Source organism: Myotis brandtii, unplaced genomic scaffold (assembly GCF_000412655.1).
Source record: "Myotis brandtii unplaced genomic scaffold, ASM41265v1 scaffold1144, whole genome shotgun sequence".
Lineage (NCBI taxonomy): Eukaryota > Metazoa > Chordata > Mammalia > Chiroptera > Vespertilionidae > Myotis > Myotis brandtii.
Genome location: NW_005353944.1, coordinates 198,136 through 207,868, shown reverse-complemented (window position 1 = coordinate 207,868; position 9,733 = coordinate 198,136). Strand labels below are relative to the sequence as shown.

General features: G+C 41.2%; 1 protein-coding gene across 1 annotated transcript in view; it reads right to left on the bottom strand.

The window, feature by feature from the left end:
* The window catches only part of CAGE1 (cancer antigen 1), a 74,957-nt gene that overhangs the window by 30,952 nt on the left and 34,272 nt on the right, over positions 1-9,733 (bottom strand). The window lies entirely within an intron of this gene.

The following is a 9,733-nucleotide window of genomic DNA, read 5'->3' as shown; positions in this document are numbered from 1 at the left end:
TGAAAGGTACTTGTTTGTAGTCATTTCTATTTTTGTGCCTGTGTTCTTTCTTATCCTTTTATTTCTTCTTTTTACAGCATTCCCTTTAGCATTTCTTGCATTGCTGGCTTGGTAGTGATGAACTCCCTTAGCCCTTTTTTGTCTGCGAAGCTCCTGATTTCCCCTTCAATTTTGATTGATAGTCTTGCTGGATAGAGTATTCTTGGATTCAGTTCTTTGCTTTGCAACACTTTGTATACCTCCTTCTATTCCCTTCTAGCTTGATGTGTTTCTGTTGAGAAATCATTTGATAGTCTGATGGGGGATCCTTTGTAGGTAACTCCCTGTCTCTCTCTTGCAGCCTTTAAGATTCTCTCTTTGTCATGTACATTTGCCATAGTTATTATGACATGTCTTGATGTGGGTCTTTTGGGGTTCATCTTGCTTGGGCTCTCTGTACTTGTGTAACTTTTTTCTTCCCCATATCTGGGAAGTTTTCTGTCATTATTTCTTCAAATAGATTTTCTAATCCTTGCTGCTCTTCTTTTCTTTCTGGCAGCCCTATTATGCGTATGTTACTTCGTTTCATGTTGTCCCGAAGCTCCCTTAGGCTCTCCTCCTGTTTTTTAATTTTTTTCTCCAGTTGCTGTTCAGATTGAGCTTGTTTCTCTGCCTTATCTTCTAACTCACTAATTCGGTCCTCTGCTTCTTCTAGTCTGCTGTTGAAACTTTCCATGGTGTTTTTGATTGTAGCTATATCACTTTTCATTTCTTCCTGATTCTTGCATAGGTTGTTGATTTTCTCATCCATCCGGTGAATGAATTGTACAACCATTATTCTGAATTCTTTTTCTGTCATGTTGCACGCTTCAACTTCATTAATTTCCTTTCTTGGTGATTCCTCATTGTCTTTCCTCTGGGTGTTGTGTCGTTTCTTCATTCTGCTTATCTCCCGATGGATCAAAGGTCGGGTTGCGTGGGCCTGGGCCGTGTGCAGTGGGAGCCTCCCACCACCTTAGTGTCACTGAAGAGCTCTGACACTAAGATGTGTGGTTGTTGTTGGTTGGTGGGAACCAGGCTCGCTCTGAGTCAGTGTTGCCAGCGCTCAATGTGGCCTCGTATGTGCCCTTAGAATTAGGGACCCTGCCTGCACCGTGCTGAAATAGAGACCCCCCTGGAGCGTGTTGAAAACCAGAGCCCCCTAGCATGCGCCAGGAGTCAGAGTTCCCCAAGAGTCCAGTATCAGAGTCTCTGTTGCTTTGCGCGACTTCGCCTTGAGAATCAGGGTCCCTGTGTGCCCTTGCACCAGGAATTGGATTCACTGGCTCTTAGTATGAATGCACAGGGAATCAGGATCTCAGGCGCAGGTGATAAGAAACACAGTCAAGTCACTGGTGCTTGGTGCTGCCTCCTGTGCACATGCACCAAGAATTGGAGTCACTGGCTCTTAGTGTGAATGCACAGGGAATCAGGGATCCCAGGCACAGGTGATAAGAAACACAGTCAGGTCTCTGGTGCTGGGTGCTGCCTCCTGCCAGGAGAATCAGGGTCCCAGAGCCCTTGCTGCGGGGAACAAGCCCCCAGTGTTTGCGCACTTCCAGGCCAAGACTCCTGCAGCCTGTGCTGGGGGGAGCAAGTTCCCAGTGTTCGCGCACTTTCAGGCTAAGACTCCTGTAGCAGCACTGAGGCCCGGGTGAGGGGTGGGTCTATCAGTTACTATGGCGCTGCCCAGGAGCCTGCAGGGAGGGGGATGGGCTCTGTTACTCACAGAGATCTGCTGCTGGGATGCCTGGATTCTTGGTGTCCCTGGGTTTGTAGCTGTGGTTGCAGGACTCTGTCCCCAGTGGCTGCAGGGTCCTGGTTTGTGTCTGAGACCAGACTGGGTGGTGCCGAGGCCAGGATCTTAGTCTCAAGCAGCTCTGTTTCTCAAGATGGCATGGTCTATATGCCTGCGCTGGCCACCCAGGAGTGTCCGCGCTGGGAGCGGGGCTCCGCCGTCTAAGACTGCCCGGTTTAGCAGCCCCTTAGAAGACCTGCAGAATCTAACTGTCCCTAGCTCATACACACGCACACCACACAGGTCCACACACTCCTCTATCACTCCCTCGCGCTCTCACACTCTCTCCCCCCCTACGTTCCTGCCGGTCGCTATCTTCCCTGCATATACAATACAAATTTATTATCTTCCATTTCTGTAGGTTAGAAGTCTGACGGGGTCTCACTCGGCTAAAGTTGAAGTGTCAGCAGGGCTGTGTTCCTTTCTGAAGGCTTTAGGGGAGGCTGTCCAGCTTCTAAAGGCTGACCATATTCCTTGGCTTGTGATCCCCTTCTCTCATCTTCGAAGCCAGCAATGTTGCATCTCTGACATTCAGTGGCCGCACATCCCTCTGACATGGCTGGATGCATGTGACTACATTGGACTGTTCTGAATAATCCAGGATATTCTAGCTCCACATTTAGAGGCCTTTGATTTAAACAGATTTGCAAAGTCCTTTTGTCATGTTCTGGAACCAGGGTGTGGACATCTCTAAGAGGCCACTGTTGTGCCTACAACTCACCTCTAAGAGGGCCACCAAGGCCTCTATCACTTGAGGCGCAAGTGGCTTGGCCACAAAGTTAAAATATTTGGCTTTATCTTCTTGGATTCCTAAGAAGCTTTTGCTTGCATTAACACTTTTTCCTCAAATGGGTTTTCTTACACTCTGTCAGTGTCAACTTGCAGAAGTGTGTCAAAGTAGAAATAACATTCACTATGTGTGGATGGATCAGTCATCAGTATGAACAGCCTCGGGGATTGGGATAACTAAAGGCTGACTGGTTGATTTCCCAATTATTTATACTAAGGTTTTGAGATTGAATACATACAATAAAATATAAATAGCCCTAGCCTGTTTGGCTCAGTAGATAGAGCGTCAGTCCTCTGACTGAAGGGTCCTGGTTTCAATTCTGATCAAGGGCAGGTACTAGTAGCTGGGTTGCAGGCTTGATCCCCAGCCCTGATCAGGATGTGCGGTAGGCAACCAATTCATGTTTCTCTCTCTCTGCCTCTTCCCTTCCCTTCCACTTTCTCTAAAAACCAATGGGAAAAATATCCTCAGGTAAGGATTAACCAAAGATAAATAAATAAAATATAAATAAAATAAAAAACGAACAAGTAAACCAGAATTCACAGAACAGTGAAGAACGACATGCAGCTATAAAGACAGTTAAACCTACAGTGTCTTCCTGGTAGCTAAAGCAAAACTAAAATGTGGTCAGTTACAAGATTTTTCATTATTCATGCAATGAAAATACAACTGTTTCTAAAGAAAAGCTTTTCCTGGTAGGCCTGAAGTCTCAAAGGAAGTTCTTATCCAAGCAGCACTAAATGAAACAGCAATTTCTGTAGTAAATTGAGAAAGATGTTTCCTAGGATTGTTGAGGACATAACACCAAAGCACAACTCAGGAAAAGCAATTGTGTGAGGGCCAAGGCAGCATGTTCCCAGCAGCAGCTTTCCAAGAATAAACACGATCCAGATTGTGACAATTAAGTAGTGAAATGAGCATATGGCCAACACAAAAAATAAATTTATGATCAATACACACACAAAAAGAAATACAACAGGATAATAAAACCAGTGCTTCTTCTGTGGAAGGGCATATATATATATTTGATCAAGATGTAAAATGTCTTTTTATTGTGGGTTACTACTAGAAGGATGAAGGGACTGCACAGATAACCCTTCAGAGATGCAAGAGTTCTTAAACAAGTTCTTGCTAAGAGTTGGTCAGCAGATAGATTGATGTTATATCCTCCGACAAGGATCTATAGTGTAAATATTGTTTCTTGCGCTGGCCTTAGAATAGGATTTAGAGAAATCAAAACCAAGAAGGTGAGGAATAGGGTTAGAGTATGCTTAAGAGAATGCTTAAGAGAACAAGAAAACAGATGGTAAGATTGGCATCTTCCTGTGGAAACAGGCTCCGCCTGGCTGAACAGCCTCCCACCTCTCTGACCTGAATTCTAGTGAACCCAGACTCTTCCTCAGGAGGCTAGTCAGTGGTCCAGAGGCCCAGAAACTGTGCCTAAACCCAGGAATGGATGAGTATCTTTCATAGTTCAGAGGGAACATGCATTGGGTTGTGATTTGTGAGAACATTTTTCCTAGAGTTAGTAATTTTCTGCTTTGCAAAATATTTGTTGTTTTCTAATTTTAATGAATATAGCAGATAAATATGCTACCTTTTGAGCATTTTCTTTACAAGTTAACAAACATAACTTTATTAAAATAATAAATTAATAAATTTATTAATAAAATAATAAATTAGGTAAATGTTTTATGTAATATATAGAGTGCTATAGTGAAGTGGTATGTTTGGGGATAGTATTTCAGTTTTTAATCTTTAACTATTCTATAATAATGGCTAAAGGATATCTTTTATAATACTGGGTAAAGAATGTATCATTTTTATAAAAAGGCTCCTATTTTACAAAGATGGGATCAAGGAGGAACTTGCGGTGTGCACATGCACCAAGAATTGGAGTCACTGGCTCTTAGTGTGAATGCACAGGGAATCAGGGATCCCAGGCACAGGTGATAAGAAACACAGTCAGGTCTCTGGTGCTGGGTGCTGCCTCCTGCCAGGAGAATCAGGGTCCCAGAGCCCTTGCTGCGGGGAACAAGCCCCCAGTGTTTGCGCACTTCCAGGCCAAGACTCCTGCAGCCTGTGCTGGGGGGAGCAAGTTCCCAGTGTTCGCGCACTTTCAGGCTAAGACTCCTGTAGCAGCACTGAGGCCCGGGTGAGGGGTGGGTCTATCAGTTACTATGGCGCTGCCCAGGAGCCTGCAGGGAGGGGGATGGGCTCTGTTACTCACAGAGATCTGCTGCTGGGATGCCTGGATTCTTGGTGTCCCTGGGTTTGTAGCTGTGGTTGCAGGACTCTGTCCCCAGTGGCTGCAGGGTCCTGGTTTGTGTCTGAGACCAGACTGGGTGGTGCCGAGGCCAGGATCTTAGTCTCAAGCAGCTCTGTTTCTCAAGATGGCATGGTCTATATGCCTGCGCTGGCCACCCAGGAGTGTCCGCGCTGGGAGCGGGGCTCCGCCGTCTAAGACTGCCCGGTTTAGCAGCCCCTTAGAAGACCTGCAGAATCTAACTGTCCCTAGCTCATACACACGCACACCACACAGGTCCACACACTCCTCTATCACTCCCTCGCGCTCTCACACTCTCTCCCCCCCTACGTTCCTGCCGGTCGCTATCTTCCCTGCATATACAATACAAATTTATTATCTTCCATTTCTGTAGGTTAGAAGTCTGACGGGGTCTCACTCGGCTAAAGTTGAAGTGTCAGCAGGGCTGTGTTCCTTTCTGAAGGCTTTAGGGGAGGCTGTCCAGCTTCTAAAGGCTGACCATATTCCTTGGCTTGTGATCCCCTTCTCTCATCTTCGAAGCCAGCAATGTTGCATCTCTGACATTCAGTGGCCGCACATCCCTCTGACATGGCTGGATGCATGTGACTACATTGGACTGTTCTGAATAATCCAGGATATTCTAGCTCCACATTTAGAGGCCTTTGATTTAAACAGATTTGCAAAGTCCTTTTGTCATGTTCTGGAACCAGGGTGTGGACATCTCTAAGAGGCCACTGTTGTGCCTACAACTCACCTCTAAGAGGGCCACCAAGGCCTCTATCACTTGAGGCGCAAGTGGCTTGGCCACAAAGTTAAAATATTTGGCTTTATCTTCTTGGATTCCTAAGAAGCTTTTGCTTGCATTAACACTTTTCCCTCAAATGGGTTTTCTTACACTCTGTCAGTGTCAACTTGCAGAAGTGTGTCAAAGTAGAAATAACATTCACTATGTGTGGATGGATCAGTCATCAGTATGAACAGCCTCGGGGATTGGGATAACTAAAGGCTGACTGGTTGATTTCCCAATTATTTATACTAAGGTTTTGAGATTGAATACATACAATAAAATATAAATAGCCCTAGCCTGTTTGGCTCAGTAGATAGAGCGTCAGTCCTCTGACTGAAGGGTCCTGGTTTCAATTCTGATCAAGGGCAGGTACTAGTAGCTGGGTTGCAGGCTTGATCCCCAGCCCTGATCAGGATGTGCGGTAGGCAACCAATTCATGTTTCTCTCTCTCTGCCTCTTCCCTTCCCTTCCACTTTCTCTAAAAACCAATGGGAAAAATATCCTCAGGTAAGGATTAACCAAAGATAAATAAATAAAATATAAATAAAATAAAAAACGAACAAGTAAACCAGAATTCACAGAACAGTGAAGAACGACATGCAGCTATAAAGACAGTTAAACCTACAGTGTCTTCCTGGTAGCTAAAGCAAAACTAAAATGTGGTCAGTTACAAGATTTTTCATTATTCATGCAATGAAAATACAACTGTTTCTAAAGAAAAGCTTTTCCTGGTAGGCCTGAAGTCTCAAAGGAAGTTCTTATCCAAGCAGCACTAAATGAAACAGCAATTTCTGTAGTAAATTGAGAAAGATGTTTCCTAGGATTGTTGAGGACATAACACCAAAGCACAACTCAGGAAAAGCAATTGTGTGAGGGCCAAGGCAGCATGTTCCCAGCAGCAGCTTTCCAAGAATAAACACGATCCAGATTGTGACAATTAAGTAGTGAAATGAGCATATGGCCAACACAAAAAATAAATTTATGATCAATACACACACAAAAAGAAATACAACAGGATAATAAAACCAGTGCTTCTTCTGTGGAAGGGCATATATATATATTTGATCAAGATGTAAAATGTCTTTTTATTGTGGGTTACTACTAGAAGGATGAAGGGACTGCACAGATAACCCTTCAGAGATGCAAGAGTTCTTAAACAAGTTCTTGCTAAGAGTTGGTCAGCAGATAGATTGATGTTATATCCTCCGACAAGGATCTATAGTGTAAATATTGTTTCTTGCGCTGGCCTTAGAATAGGATTTAGAGAAATCAAAACCAAGAAGGTGAGGAATAGGGTTAGAGTATGCTTAAGAGAATGCTTAAGAGAACAAGAAAACAGATGGTAAGATTGGCATCTTCCTGTGGAAACAGGCTCCGCCTGGCTGAACAGCCTCCCACCTCTCTGACCTGAATTCTAGTGAACCCAGACTCTTCCTCAGGAGGCTAGTCAGTGGTCCAGAGGCCCAGAAACTGTGCCTAAACCCAGGAATGGATGAGTATCTTTCATAGTTCAGAGGGAACATGCATTGGGTTGTGATTTGTGAGAACATTTTTCCTAGAGTTAGTAATTTTCTGCTTTGCAAAATATTTGTTGTTTTCTAATTTTAATGAATATAGCAGATAAATATGCTACCTTTTGAGCATTTTCTTTACAAGTTAACAAACATAACTTTATTAAAATAATAAATTAATAAATTTATTAATAAAATAATAAATTAGGTAAATGTTTTATGTATATAATAGAGTGCTATAGTGAAGTGGTATGTTTGGGGATAGTATTTCAGTTTTTAATCTTTAACTATTCTATAATAATGGCTAAATATCTTTTAAAATTTATTAATAAAATAATAAATTAGGTAAATGTTTTATGTAATATATAGAGTGCTATAGTGAAGTGGTATGTTTGGGGATAGTATTTCAGTTTTTAATCTTTAACTATTCTATAATAATGGCTAAAGGATATCTTTTATAATACTGGGTAAAGAATGTATCATTTTTATAAAAAGGCTCCTATTTTACAAAGATGGGATCAAGGAGGAACTTGCGGGATCATTACAATAAGCTCAACTTGAACCCTGCATATCACACTGGTCACTGGATTCTTGATTCCTCTCAACAAATCCCTGGCTTTGATGAAACTTATTAAGAGCTTCTAGGACTAGGAGACGTTTTGCACTTGACAACTAAACACCCAAAATGCTAGAGCCAGCCAGAAGGCAAAGGTGGGTCGCTCCTTGTCTCAGGAGGTGAGTGAAGCAGACAGCAGACTCAGAATTGTGAATAAGAACTAAGGACAAGGGTTCAGAAGGACAGAGCATCAGAGGAGGTTTAAGCCATCAAATTTAACTCTAGCAGAACAAGTCTTGCTGGCCTAGAGCTCCTTAGAGAATGCAGAGTGAGCCTTCTGGAGCACACTCTGCATTTCAAAAACAAAGAACAATAACAAATCCCTTTTTATTTTGGAAAGTTCAAAACACATACAAAAGTTGAGAGAGTAGTGTAATGAACCTCCCATCATTTCAACAATTATCAACATTTTTCCATTATTTTTTCATCTGTCTCCCCCACACACAAACACACACTCTGCTACCTTTTTATTTTCCTGGAGTATTTTAAAGTAGGTTTGCAAACCTAGTCATCATATTAATTCACTAATAACTACTTTTCAATATGTATTGCTAACAGATAAGAGCTTTTAAAAACACGATACCATTGTCACATCTATTAAAATTGATAATTTTAAAATATTATTTAATACCCAGACTGTGTTCAATTTTCTACTATTACCTCACAAATATCTTATTATTTTTGTCTTCAAATTAGGAATTTTATTTATTTATCTTTCCTTTATTTTCAAGAAAAATGATTTTAAATATAATATTGAGTGCAACATACATTAATGTTCCAAAAAAATGATTTTAAATGTTATATGCAATAAACATTAATATTTCAAGAAAACAATTTTAAATATAATATCAACTGCAATAAAAATTAATATTTCAAAAAAATTTTAAATATAATAATATCACAAAACAGTACTAACATAGTATATCACAAAAAGTTGTAGGAAATATTAAAAATCTGCAAATAACAGGATTACTTCTATTATATTCTAAAATATTTTGTTTTCTCTGGCTCTATTTTGGTTCATCAGTTTATGTTGTTCATGTGATATTTATCTTTCTCTGACTGGCTTATTTTGCTTAGCATAATGCTCTCCAGATCCATCCATGCTGTTACAAATGGCAAGAATTCCTTCTTTTTTTTACAGCAGCGTAGTATTCCATTGTATAGATGTACCATATTTTTAAAATCTACTCATCTGCTGATGGGCACTTAGGCTGTTTCCAAATCTTAGCTATTGTAAATTGTGCTGCTATGAACATAGGGGTGCATATATACTTTCTGACTGATGTTTCTGATTTCTTGGGATATATTCTTAGAAGTGGGATTACTGGGTCAAACGGGAGTTCCATTTTTAATTTTTTGAGGAAACTCCATACTGTTTCCCACAGTGGTGGCACCAGTCTGCATTCCCACCAGCAGTGCAAGAGGGTTCCTTTTCCTCCACATCCTCGCCAGCACTTCTCCTTTGTTGATTTGTTGATGATAGCTATTCTGACAGGTGTAAGATAGTACCTCATGGTGGTTTTGATTTACATCTTGTGGATGATTAGTGACATTGAGCATGTTTTCATATGTCTCTCGGCCTTCTGTAGGTCCTCTTTCGAAAAGTGTCTTTTGAGGCCCTTTGCCCATTTTTTTTATTGGATTGTTTATCTTCTGTTTGTTAAGTTCTATGAGTTCCCTGTAAGTTTTGGTGATTAAACTCTTACCATAGATAACATTGGCAAATATGTTTTCCCATGCAGTGGGCTTTCTTGTTGTTTTGTTGATGGTTTCTTTTGCTGTGCAGAAGCTTTTTATTTTGATGTAGTCCCATTTGTTTATTTTCCCCTTAGTTTCCATTGCCTTAGGAGCAGTATTGGCAAAGATATTGCTACAACATATGTCTGATATTTTGCTGCCTATTGATTCTTCTAAGATTTTTATGGTTTCCTATCATATATTTAG